Here is a 14,674-nt window from a genome sequence, read left to right on the forward strand (position 1 = left end):
AATTCCAGTCTCGTTTGTGCAACTTATTCATGAAGGTTATCCTGTTGTAGTAGCTTTCACATTAAAATGTCCTTACACCTTGATAAAATTCTAGAGTCAGTTGCAACTGTTGTATTGGGGATCTGGGTTGTGGGCAATGACAGTGTTTCCAAACATGCACAGAGTTAGAATTCTAGGGATCAATGCAGACTACCCTATTTGAAAAATAATTCTATTAGAACCATCCTTACAATTTGTACTCGCTATCTGCCTTCTCTTCATGAACTGTTGAATGGAGATTTCTGTATTTGGGGCAATGTCAGAGAATCACTAAAGCAGCTCAGCTGTCATGCGTTTAAGGAAGTTAGTGTAAAGGAAATTGAGCAACTTGCTGATCTTTGTCCAAAGGTTGCATGCTGATCACTAAAACAATGCTGCAGTTGTTGCTGTAAAAGATGATGCTGAGATGAGTTTTGTTGTAACTAATGTTGAAGAAGATGATTTTTTGGGGATTGTTCCTGTAAGTTCTGAGCTTGCTACTGAAGAATATTTTGTTGTGGCGCCTATTGTTGCTGAAAAATATGCCTCTGTAACTGTGGATTCGACCTACATTGAAACTGTTGAGGTTGCAAATGATGTTGCTGTTGAAACTGCAAGAGCTGTTTGGATGGATCAACGCTTCTCATTTCCTGTAAGGCTGCAGCAGCCATTGCTTGGTATACATCTGGTTGCATCCCTAGCAAACTGGAATCAAATCTCTGTTGCATCCAATGATTCATACCCATTCCTTGGAAATTCAAAGCCTGAACACTTCGATCCCCACTATCATTTCTCATCCACATGAAAGGTGTATTTATGCCACCATCATCCTCCTTAATACCATGAAGTGATGATATTCCCTGAGGCCAAGGACGTTTCAGTCTGAGAGGGTAGGGTGACGAATACATTGGAATTGTCGTCAAAGGTTCAATCTCCCAGAGCGATACACATGGTTGTCTTTCACCAGCAGTCGACTCATCCCAACCAACCTTAACAGAACGCGAATGTGAATTTGGCCATCGAACCTGATCCAAGTCACTTATGCCAGTTATGGTGCCCATATATCTGCGAACACGCAACTCTTCTGTCTCAAATAACATTCTAAAACGCATTCCTATAGAAACACGAGTATGATAAACTGCTTTAACATAAGTTGCAGGCCTGGGGAGGGCATAATGGGCAATATCATTGCTCGGAGACAACTCATTTGCATAGATTCCCAAAGCGCTCATTTGAAGGTCGAAATTGAAGAGTAGGAAGGCCGAAGCCGTGTTTCATACCCCTTGGACAGCGTTGGAGGTGTGCGCTACGCGTTGGAGGTGTGCGCTACGCACCGAGCTGAGTGCTACGCATTGGGCTCGCGCGGCCAGTGTAAAAATACACAAGCGCTATGCACCGGGCTGTGCGGTACGCGTTGGGTTTGCGCGCTACGCACACAGTCACAGTGCCAACAAATTTTTGCTAGCGCGTCCAGTTTCATGAAAAACGCCTCAATCAGATTGCAAGTGCTGGATGGTAGGAAGTCGTGGGCTTTTAGGCTTATGTTGCAAAACAATGCAATATTAAATTGTTCTCCAATAGCACAAGCTGGGACAGCGCTTTGGAAAATATTTGAATGGCAATTTTTATGTACAAATCCGAGCATTCGAAGAACAGAATGACATTTCCAAAAATTGGTATCGAAACTGCTTTTATTTCTTTTGCAATTTTCAATAACACGAGGTGACAGGCGAGGTTCTGGTGGCGTTCATGGTGAAATCATCAAAAATCATACCGCCAATGAAGTTTGCCAGATGCATCAATTATTTTCACACTTGACCATACACAACAGTTATCCGATGCGTTGGATTTGTTGATCGCCAGGTGGATGGATTTGTTGATTGCCAGGTGGATAAATGGAGAAGGTATTGCGCTATTTTTATTAAAGATTAGTTCTTATTCAAAGGTCAAAGTCCAAAAGCCAAACTTAAAACAAAGATATTTACAATAGAAGAATAGGATTTGATTCCTATTTAAGACTTCAATTAATGATTCAAAGGGATCTGCGCTCTAGTTTGTTGGCCATCAGAGGATTTTAAGGGGAACGATCTTCTGTTTTAGAATAAAGAGATGACTCTATCTCTATTTTTGTAACTTCAGGTGAAATAGTGCCCTTGTTTTGGGTCGATCTGTTTTCTCCTAGGATAGTTTTATTTAATGTATGAAAAATCATGTTGTAAAAGAAGAGAGATAATTCTGAGAGTTGGTGGAGGAAAAAAGACAGAGCTTTATTGTATAGTTTTTGACAGGGATTTAATGGAAAAATACAGCTCTGACTCCTAAGATTCCTGTGGTATGACATTTGACATATGTTTCTTCTACTGTTTCATATGTAATCTCGTAATGTTTTCATTTCATTCATAATCATCTCACTGGATGCTTTTGCAGTAAGATATGGCAGAATCCAATTTATTTTCTCTGCCTTGAAGGAGCGTCAGTATTTGTGTATTTTCTTCTGTCTAAAGGGATTCATTGTTAAATGCCCCTTTCAACTTTCTTAAGCAGTCTTTACATTCCATTTTATTTCAAAATTAATTGTTAAACTTCATGCTTATCTTGCCTTAGGACATAATCTGCGTTTTTCTTTTAATCTCTGCTCTTGCTGTCTTTGCCCCATGCAGCCCAGAAAACCCAATCATTTATTAAAAACCCTTTTCTTATCAATTTACTAGCCTAAAATCAGTATTCCTTATCGGTCATCTCAGCCCCTTTGAAGACTTGTATGCCGAGATAGACCCGGAGAGAGCCCTCTCCTGTCCTCGTAGGGTTAGCTACGAGGCTGAGCTTGGTTTGATGTGGCCTTGAGTTTTGCCTTCCTCAGCCTAAGGCAGATTTGAGCGCTAACACATTGTACATATGATTTAGTACTCCTGAAATCGTAGCCTGAAAGCATGAAACTAGATCTGGGGTCTTCTATCTTGTTCAATCGTTTGCTCAAGTACGAGTATAACCATGTGAATATGTGATCAGAAGTTGAACATGGGAAGACACCATCTGTTTACCAGCCAATGATGTAAGCTGTTAATAGATGCGAGTGAAATCACTGATAACGATAATGATCCTCAAGGTACTGCAATACATTTTGCATGGTGTGAATGCATGATTTGATGTCGAACACCATACAAAGTCTTTCAGTTGAAGGCCATTGATGTCAACCTATCGCTGGAAGCGAGAAACCTGTCATTGATGTATGCAAGCCTCAAGATACTAGAAGGGTATTTCTAAGTCGACTTCTTGGATAATGTGCTGATGTCAACAAGAAGCGACTCATCCCAGGAGGGCCTTGATGTATCCCACATCAACGACACGAAACGAGTGTAATGATTTTGGAGATGAGATTTGACTGACGACACAAGGTTTAGGAATGGCGGTCATAAAAATGAAGGTTTATGGTATTGCAAAGGGTGAATTTTGACTGAATGGCTGCTCTTGAACATGTCAGCGACACTGAAATGAATTGGTAGCATTGACCCAAAACAAAGTGATGGATGGTATGATAGACCAATGGTATGATAACCATCAAGCTTATAACCCAACCCAAATAGTCATGGTGATGGAGTGAAAGTGTCATGTTCAAGAGCAACCTGCTAGAATAAAGTGGTTTTCCCCTTTTTCTGATTTTCCCCAGTCATTGTTGACCAATACCTCTTTATTTTTTATCAAGCTTGAGGAAGATAACATATGCTTGTTGTATAATTCCACCCTTCGGGTGAATCCATCTCTATTTGACGTTTTAATGAGTCTAGTGAAGGTGAAACTCGGTCTTGTCTATATGGACAAGTTTGTCACCATTTGATGTTTTAACGAGTTAAACGACAAAGATAACTCGGTCCTTTTCATGTTTAGAGAGTTTGAAAAGGGACAAAAGGAAAAGTCCACAAGTTTGTTTTCGTAGATTTGTCTCTCAAGCCCAAAAAAACATAAAACAATATGAGAGAGAACCTATTGACCATGTTCGGTCAACGTATTCCTTTTTCGTAAATAATCTCTCTTAGCCTGAAAAAGGGTTAAACTTATACTCAGTAGATGTAGTTTCCAATCCTTTCACAAGCTGAAAAGGACAAGCACTCAACAATCTTTTCATATTTAGAGAGTCTGAAAAGAGCTTAAAGAGGACTCCACTTAGAGGAATGAGTGGTGTCTAGGATAGCAATTGGTTCCGGTGATGTTGGAACTTCTCAAAACATCTTGATTTGTGTGAAGAGGTTGGCTAATAAGACCACTCATTTAAACTGTTCCTCAAAAAAGGGTAAAACAAACAAGTGAAAGCATATGATTGACCAATTAGATAGCGACAATGGAAGGAGAAAAAACCAAGGCTCATCTGAGGAAAGAGGTTGATAGAATGGCAATCACAAGGGTTAAAATGGAGATGGGTTCATTTTTGCACAAGCTTGAACCATAGGGAACTATGCTTGGATTTAGTTTCATGTTTACACAAGCTTAAAATGAAAAAATATGCTTGGATTCAGTTTCATTTTTACACAACCTTGAACCTTGAAAAAAACTATGCTTGAGATTGGTTTACATGCCCCCAACATGATGACTCAATTCTAGGTGCATGCCCACCAAGCTTCATTGAATTCACCTAAGTAGACTACTTGTGGCTATCAGGTGGATGGAATGAAGGTTCATTTACAAGATCAAATGAAAGACTCGAATGGGATTTTACGAGACCTAATCAAAACTTGAATTAGAACTTTGCTCCAGGGGTACTTGCTTCATTTTTTAATGAGCTTGACGCAAGATAAGGAACTCTGCTCAGGGACTTGTTTCATTTTTTAATGAGGTTGACACAGTAAAAGAACTATCCTCATATTCCTTGTTTCATTTTTTAATGAGGTTGACACAAGACAACGAACTATCCTCACATTCCTTGTTTCATGTTTTAATGAGGTTGACACAAGACTAGGAACTGTCCTCATACCCTTTGTTTCATTTTTTAATGAGGTTGACACAAGACCAGGAACTGTCTTCATACCCTTTGTTTCATTTTTTAATGAGGTTGACACAAGACCAGGAACTGTCCTCGTATTCCTTTGTTTCATTTTTTAACAAGGTTGACACAAGACCAAGAACTGTCCTCGTAGACCTGTTTCATTTTTTTAATGAGGTTGACACAGTAAAAGAACTATCCTCATTGGCCTCTTTCAATTTTTTAACTAGGTTGACACCATAAAACAACTATCCTCATATTCCTCGATCACGACCCATAAGAGGTCATGACTTCCAAGAGGTTCTCATCAGATGGGAAAATAATGCTCTCGAAGGGATCTGTAGCAAGGAATCCATTAAAGAGATCTAGTTCCAATCCCCCTAGTACATAATGTACAACATCACTGAATTGATCATTATTTGATGTAGGCATGGAACAGGTTGCCACATAATTAAACCATGGCGGGGATGATACCATTGGTACAAAAGGACCATTTAGGGAATATGGTTGATTGGAAGCCATATTTGGACCGGGAAATGAAAGCTGGTCAACGATGACAATTTTTCCTTCATGCGGGAAACAAATCACTCGAAAGAGTGTTGAAACAATAGCTCCCATGTCATAAACATAGTCGCACCCAAGAATTAAATTGTAATCTAAAGGGCCTGGGACTACCATCACATTTAGATAAATGATTTTTCCTCCCAAAGTAATAGGAAACTGAGGAAGGATCCCTAATGGTTGACTGGTTACTCTGTTAAAAGCCAACAGATTCTGGGTAACACAAGTGGTGGCGAACTGAGTGCTTGCCAAGCAATAGAGGAAAGGATACTGACAAATGCACCTTCATCTATAATAGTGCCAGATACAATCATATTACAAACCTGTACTATGATCTAGAAAGGCACATAAGAAGGAAGACAGAATCCTGCCAATCGATTCCAATCAAAGGAAGTGACCAGACTACTTGGAGGGGGTATTGTAAGAACAGGAGAATTATCCCCTTGAGTTACTAGAATGGGAGGATTTTCCTCCTGTCTTGATAGAATAGGAGGGTTGCCTCCAAGCTCATTTGAATCTGAAGAAATGAAAAGAAATTGAGTGGTATCATACTCACTCTCTATGGGAATGGTACGATTAATTGAAGGTGAAATCAGGTCAACTGTTACCTCGACTTGTGATGGGTCAAGTATAGACTCATGGGATTCACATTTAGAGAGAGTGGGTTCAACCGATTGTCGATTTGGGTGAGTCACTTTATCAATTAGTGAAGGATTAAGGGAGACTCTCATATAACCAGATGGAAGTCATTGCAGAGAAGTAAGATAGTTATCCAACAGTTTTTGGCTTCATCCAGATAGGGACTAAGGTGAATAGGGTGATTCCCTTCACATAACCCATAGGGAGACTTAACGTTACCCTTCTTTCCATGAACTTTACTACCACTAGTTGATGGTGTGTCACTAGCATGATCTCCAGAAGTTGATGACACAAGATGATGTGAATGAGAAGACCATTCTTCTAAGATCTAAGGAATACTAGAACAATTTCGAAGAAGATGGTCTCCCATACAAATTTTGCAAGGATATCGCAGTTTGCGGGTCTTATCGGATGGTTTCTCATTAGAATTTGCATTCAAAGCAATGGTTGCTTGGTTTCCCCCTTGTTGAATTTTCTTCTTCTTCTTCTTCTTCTTCTTCCCTTTCTTCTTCTTCTTAGCCACCTGGTTATTGGTACCAATACTTTCACTACGTGAAGAAGAAGAAGGTGAGGAAGAAACAACCGAGGAAGAAGGCAAAGGGTCAACTTTAGGATCGATTGGAGGTTGATTTTGTCTAGTTGGAGGAGTACTCAATTGCGGAGAGATCACAACATTTTGAACCAAGGAGGTTGAAAACAACCATACTGACAAGCCAGTGGTAAGTCCCGAAAGGGACAATGTAGCCATATAAGGAGCACCAATATTTCCGAATGGAGGAAAAGGACTAGGATTCCCATCAAAAGGAATTCCTTGATCGGTGGGCTCCAGATTTGTCGCCATATGTCTCAACCTAAGATCAACTAAGGAGTGAGCGTAGAGAATGTTATTCGTGGTCAATTAACATAACAAAACAAAAGAGGGATAATCTAGGCAAAAGGTTTACGAAGCAACTATGAACTCTATAATACCTCTCGGTGAACTGAGAAGTACGGGCAGGAAATCTCCCCGAATGTTTTGTTTGGTGTATCATAGTGTACAAGGCAGCTGACTCAATTAACTAAGGATGGATAGCAACCTAGTGTTGTCCTCCCATATATACCTGAAAGTACGTGGAGGCCCAATCCGTATTAATGATGTCTAATGCAAAACTACATAGTGAGAGCATTCCCATATAGTTTATGTACTGTAACACCGCCCTATATACCCGAAGGTACGTGGACGAGCTATGATATAATCACATACGTGGAATGAGATATCACACTCGGGATGTATTTCATACAAGTTAGCAACAACTGCTATGTTTTTCGATGCCAAAACACGTCTCTAGCCTAGAACCTCTAAATGTTATGCGTTAAGTTACAATATTCCATTAGGTTAATTCAGATGAATTTTAAGTTGATCTTCTTTAGAATTTTCCTTTCAAGGTTCACCGCTTGATGTATGTTTGCAATTCATAGAATGCAACTATTACGATAAGCATTCTTTCCATTCAATTTAACAATGAAAAACTTAGCCAATAGAGATAGATCAATCAAATTTCTTTCGATCAAAGAGAAAAGAGCACAATGTAATGCAGTTTTCCTAAAGTATTCCTATGAGCACACACAAAATTTTTCAATACACGATGCAAGTTTTTCTTTTCAATTCCCTTAATGTTATGAAAAAAAGGAAACTAATGCACATATAATCAATCAATCTTTTTACAAGTACGAAGACTTTACGACAGTTCTGTTTCGAAGGAAAAGAAGACTTTTACGACACTTTCTTTCGAACAAATATTAATCAACTATAATATAGCTTTGACTATGGATCGATAATGACAAAGAAAACATTTAAGAAAGATTAATCAACCAAGTCAAAGTAGGGCTAGCAAAGGAGATAGAAACTTGTTTTCTGATACATGACATTCATTGATCAATCAGCAAGCAAACAAACAGAGAAAAGCTGGCAAAAACACATTCCAAAGGCGCGAAACTAACCCTAGGAGGATCAGCGCAACCCTGAATGGAAGACAGTGCGCTTCAGAGCACTGTCCCTAAGCCAAGGGTGCTCTGCAGTGCACTGTGTCCCTCACAAGCCTACGCTGGTGACAATGAGCCATTTCAAAAGGCAATTTGACACAGTTTTTGTTCAAAATAGCAACAAGAAATGATAAAAATAGAATCCAAAATATTCCAATTTTAATTTGTCCTTGAATTAAAATTGTGAATTAAAATCTAATTTAGTCTCACCAGCTACTTGGAAATAATTAATTAATTCATTATGGATTAAATAGTTGGAGAAATTCAAGTTAGAAGTCTTTTTGAAGTCATGCAAGAGTTATCCCTTAAATTAAGGAGATTATCCCTTAATTAAGGAGATAAGGTTGAGTTATATTTGAGTTGGAATTAGTTAGCTCAGTTTACTGAGTCAAGTCCAATTAAATTAGTTCCAAACTGTTTGAGGAACTAATTGTGAGTTATCAGTTAGTTGATGCATGCATGCACTCAACAAGTGTACTCCAGATAACTGAAGATTCCCTCATTAGAAACTCATGCATGTCTATTATGAGAAAGACTCAGTTGAGATTAAAGTCAAGGACAGTGTAATATCAGTTGCATATTTTCTCCTATAAAGGAAACTCATGCATGCAGAAGGATTAAGGTTCCTTGAGGATTGCGCAGTTCTGACAGTGTGTTAGAGTAGTGTGTGAGAGTAGTGTTCCACTGGGTGAAGGAGATCATCCCAGAGGAATTGCGCAAGGAAATAGGAGCTTGGAGGGTAGAGAGGAAGGCTTGTGAGAAGCCTAGATTGCCTGTGAGCATCTGTGAGGATTGTACTGAGAGCTGGCTAGCTGTGAGAGCTAAGGCTGTGTATAATTCCTATGTATTTCTACCTTGTATGATAATACAAATAGTGGGGTGTTTAGCTGAGGCTTTCCCTTGAGTATTTTCTGTGTTTCATGTGCATTGATTCTTCTTCTTATGGTTATATGTGTTCATCTCTGATTCAACTAGATATTTAAGCTTTCGCAAAGAAAATTGATAGTAGAAGTAGATTATAGTATTTTTCTTTGGTATATTGCATTATCGAGTTAATCTATAGTCAGATTTTCTTCTTGATATTAGAGGTAGATTTGTAGAGAATTTGTAGAATTTCTACTGTTTTGACCAAAATTCAATGCAAAAGAGCTAAAATACAATCAATGAACACAAGTAGGGTCTGCAAGAGTGTCCTAGGAGGTGGATAAGCTACTAGGAAGGATTATCTTCCCCAGTGAAGTCGCCAATTTGTTTTGGAGAATTTGGTATCTATGAATAAATACTAATTCCCTAGATAAGTAGCCATATCTAGAACAACAGTTTAAAGAACTTTAGCCTTTTCCTATAAGCAATAGATAAGATAGAGAAGATGGGAACACCTACTTGTAGTTCTGCTTTCCTCTTGTCTCCTTTGTATTGATCATGTCACTCCTTCCCGTACTTAACATGCTTGAGAAGTACCTGTAAACACAAATAGAAGACAAAGAACCGATCAAAGAAAAAGATCTATTAAATACAAGTAAATAGAATCAGACACATTCATACATATAAGCATCATAGAACAAGATAATCATATGGGAAAAAGGTTCAAATACTTTATTGAATAGAAGAAGGAATTACAACCATCATGTCTGATTCAAAGTCATTCCTCCAGCTTGGATTCCATCCACATCACATCAAAAGCATGAAAAACTTGTAGCATAACAATACTTGTCTCAAAGCCAATTCTCATAGCAACATTATCTCCTTACAATTCAACATAGTCCAGCCCCTGATCACTTAGATGAGTGTTAAATTTATAGGAGGATGAAGGAGGTTATGTCATAAATGGGGGTATTTAATGGCCTTCCATACTTAGAATTAGTTCCATGGAGGAAGGGATGAGAGGATAGGATGCATATTAACTCATTCCTCATCCATTTTCGAGCTCATAGGAGTTGATAAGTGAGGGAAACTTCTAGATGACTCCAAGAGATAAAAATATTCCCCAAACCCTATGTGAATTTATCTCAATCTTGCCCAGCACAAGTGAAAGAGGGCCTAAGCGCTCTGTAGAGTACCCTAGCATGAACTCAACTACTCTGCAGTGCACCCTTACATGGGCCTACCTACGCTGGTCCCTCTAGAGGTCATTTCAGGACGTCTTCAAGTCATGAAGCTGTCTGGGAAGGAGGCATTCAAAAGGGTGACTTGTTTAGGGAATGTAGAAATTGAACTTAGGGTTTGATGAGCCCTAAAACACTGATCTGGATGATGGGAATGATGTGCCCAAATGGATTTGTAACATACTTATCAAGGATAGTTTAGGAATTTTTAAGTTAAGAGTTAAACACTAATAGTTGGGACCCTCATTTCAATTCGATTAGGCATATTTGTCTCTTTTAAAACATAAATCAAATTAAAATCATCAACTTCAATTATCTCACAAATGTTTATCATTATAAGACATAAACAGATTGTGCCACAATCATAAATCATATGCAGTCAACCAACAAAACATATACATATAATCACACATCATGATCTCATAAATAGAACCTTGCATCTCTAGTACCCTTATTTCTCCATTTATCATCAATATACATAGTGGTGCCACAAAATAAATATCTGCATAAAAAACATACAAATATAAACGTTGTATTTGTGGAAATATAAACATATTATCCAACAGATAAACTAAAAAGTAACATGATATAAACCTGTGAATAAATAACAACAAAAACTTGGCCTTTTCCCAAAGCAATGTAGTGTAAAAAATAAAATCAATTCATCTACTTGTGAGAGGGAGTTGACTCTGGCTATTCACTCCTTTGATCTTGCATCTTCCTCTCTTTTTATTAAAGAAACTCATTGCTATGGATTTAATTTATTTTTCATGACATATAGGTGACAAATAAAATGAAATCATTTGTTAACTTGTGAACAAGACATTGGATTTTTCTAAGAAAGACAGAGGAAATAAAAACTGAAGGAAGGGACAATGAATGTAATTATGTATCCATATAATCAACCTTTGTGGTAGATCAAAATCAAAATCGAATGGCACAATTCCCTTACTCACAAAAGGGAGCCCCCACGAAGCTTGAACATATTCAATAATGTTCACCATATGATAACAGATAATAACAAAGAATATAGATAACTTAGTGAGGGGGTCGAATATATCTATCATATTTTACAATGGAGACCCTATGGGCTAGGGATAAAACAAAATATTATCAAAGAGGAAGATAATATGTGATTTCTTTCAATTTTTTATAGGTAGAACAGGTGGTGAGAAGACAACATAAACCCTAGGTTTCCAAATAAAAACAAATTGCAATGAGAAAGGTGCCGCAATTGTTAGGATTTCGCAGGATCCTGTAGAACTCGTGCAACCTGAATGGGCTGTTCAATTCAATTGTGCACTGAAGTGTTATAATGTAACTGCTGAAGAAGAGGATGAATATCCACAAAAAATTAACATTCCAGAAACAGAAGGCCAACACAAGGTTCAAGGACCACAAATAGAGAACCCTGACATAACAGCGCCAGTGAAGACTAAGCAAGTAAATATTGGTACAGAGGCAGAATGTAACCTCGCAAAGATTGGGAACTACTAGGATGACGCAATGGTAGATAAGGTTGCTAAACTACTCCACGAGTATTAGGACTTATTCCCGACAAAGTTTACATATCTGAAAGGAGTAATCGGGGATTTAGGGGTAATGAAGATCACGTTAAAGTCCAATGCGAAGCTCGTTAAGCAGAGGCCGTATTGCGTAAATCTGAAATACAAGGAAAAGGTCCGCGCAGAACTAAACAAGATGCTTGCGACAGGTGTCATTGAGTCTGTGGAAGAATCCGATTGGATAAGCCTGATGGTGGTGCAAGAGAATAAGCAGAAGGATGAAATAAGAATATGCGTGAGTCTCATGAAATTGAACGATGCGGTGTGCATGATCCATTCCCAACTCCGTTCACGGATGAGGTGTTGGACAATGTAGGAGGTCAGGAAGAATATTCTTTTACTGATGGGTTCTCAGGGTACCACTAGATCAAAATCGCACCTGAGGATAGGAGCAAGACAACCTTCATGACTAAGTGGGGTTGCTTTCAATATACTATCATTCCATTTGGACTGAAGAACGCGTCGACCATCTTTTCTTGCATAGCTGTTGCAGCATTCAAGGAATATATCCATAAGTTCTTGGAGGTCTATTTTGATGATTGGACTGTATTTGAGCTGGTTAAGCGCCATGTTGCGAGCTTACACTTGATGCTGGATACCTACCGAAGATACCAAATAGTGCTCAACCTCAAGAAGTGTGTGTTTATTGTTCCTTTTGGGAACCTATTGGGGCACGTGGTTTGGAGATAGGGGCTGATGGTAGATCCTACGAAAATCACGGTGATTCTAGATTTGGAAGCACTGCATAGTGTGAAACAGATGCGCGCTACTTTAAGACATATGGGGTACTACCAAAAGTTTATCAAAATTTATGCCCAGATCACCGTGCCGATGGAAAAATTGTTGAAGAAGGATGTCACGTTCTGCTGGGACGATCACTATAAGAAAACCCTGGATATATTGAAGGAGAAGATGGTTATTGAACCGATTCTTGTCTTCCCAAACTGGGAGAAATAATTTCATGTTAATGTTAATGTGTCATGTATAGCGCTGGGGGCAGTAGTCACACAGGATGGCGGAGAAGGCTTGGATCACCCTATCGCGTTTGCGAGTTGCAGATTATCTAAAGAAGAAAAGAACTATTCCACCACTGAACACGAGGGACTGGCTATGGTGTATGCGCTCCAGAAGTATCAACACTACTTACTAGGAGGTCACTTCAAGATGTATACAGATCATTCCACGCTAAAGTACTTGGTCAATAAGCTTGTGTTGGGGGGGCGCATATGTAGGTGGCTTTTATTGTTCCAAGAATATGATTTTGAAGTTGTTGTGAAGTGTGGACAATTGAACGTGAGACCAGATCACCTGTTGCGCATTGAGATAGGGGAGGAACCTACTAGTTTGGAGGAAGGACTACCTGATGCGCAACTTTTTTTTGTGCACGTACCGGATGGAAATTTTGAATATATAATTCACTTTTTAACATCTAGAACTACATCATAAGGATACTCTATCCAGCAAAAGAAGGAACTAGTGGTGTGCATGACAGATGTTTCTATCATTGTGGGGCATCTATACAAGATGGGGAATGATGAAATACTGCGAAGGTATGTACCTGAGTTTGAACGAAGCAACATCCTCACGGATGCTCATGAAGGTGCTGTGGGAGGACATTATGTAGGGAGAGCAACTGCGCAGAAGATTCTCCGCGCAGGGTTGTGGTGGCCAACCCTTCATCAGGATTCAAAAGCACATTGCAAGGCATGTGATGTATGTCAAAGAACAGGTAAGAAATCGTGGAGGGACGAGATGCCTTTGAATCCACAAATGATGTTGCAGCCCTTCGAAAAGTGGGCAATCGACCTTGTAAGACCTATCAAACCTCAAGGAAAGACAGGTGTGAGATATATTATCACTGCGACAGAGTACCTAACGCATTGTGTAGAAGTGCAACCGGTAAAAGATTGCATGACCGTGACGGCCGCGATGTTCCTGTTTGAACAGATACTGATGCGTTTCGGATGTACGAAGATCTTGATGAGCAATCATGGTATGAATTTCCTGAACGAGACGATCAACGCGTTGATGGATGAGTTTCAGGTGTATCATCAAAAAAGCATACCGTATCACCCACAAGCTAACAGGATAGTAGAAGCATTTAACAAAGTACTGGAGACCGCACTGACTAAGGTATGCAATGTGCAGCGAAGTGATTGGGACCTGCACGTACCCGCAGTATTATGGACTTATATGATGACATACAAGAAACTGATGAGATAAACACCTTTTAGGCTAGTCTATGGAGTGGAAGCCATATTACCGATGGAATACATCATCCCTAGTACGTGCATAGAAGTGTTCACAGGTATGATGGACCGTGGAGCCCTGGAGGAGGGGTTCGCACAGTTGGAGGAGCTCGAAGAAGAACGATTTTTCATTGGATTCCACCAACAGGTACAAAAGCAGCACGAAAAGTCCTGGCACAATCAACATATTAAGTTGCGCACCTTTAAGGTGAATGATTTGGTGTTGTTATTTGATAGTAAGTTTGATAAATTCCTAGGGAAGCTCAGAATGCATTGGCTAGGACCGTATGTTATTAAAGAGATCACAGATGGTGGTGTGGTGCAGTTGGTGAAATTAAATGGCGAACTCTTCCCAGGAAAAGTAAATGGTAATCATCTGAAGCCATACATAGGTGGCCTGACCATCGTACTAGCCGATGGAAGCACAGTCTTAGAGCTCCAGGTAGCTGAAAAGAGGCACAGGACTATAAACGACTCTACTGGGGAGCTGTGCGATGTTAGGACTGCTCGCAGTAGTGAAGTGTCACAAGGTCCGCGACA

General features: G+C 39.3%; 1 pseudogene; it reads right to left on the reverse strand.

The window, feature by feature from the left end:
- Positions 1-542: 542 nt before the first annotated feature.
- Positions 543-1,250, reverse strand: LOC149214043 (auxin response factor 6 pseudogene; annotated as a pseudogene).
- Between the last annotated feature and the right edge of the window lie 13,424 nt (positions 1,251-14,674).

This window comes from Pinus tabuliformis, chromosome 1_1 (assembly GCF_031772625.1).
Source record: "Pinus tabuliformis cultivar Carrire ecotype Pingquan chromosome 1_1, CPIR1, whole genome shotgun sequence".
Lineage (NCBI taxonomy): Eukaryota > Viridiplantae > Streptophyta > Pinopsida > Pinales > Pinaceae > Pinus > Pinus tabuliformis.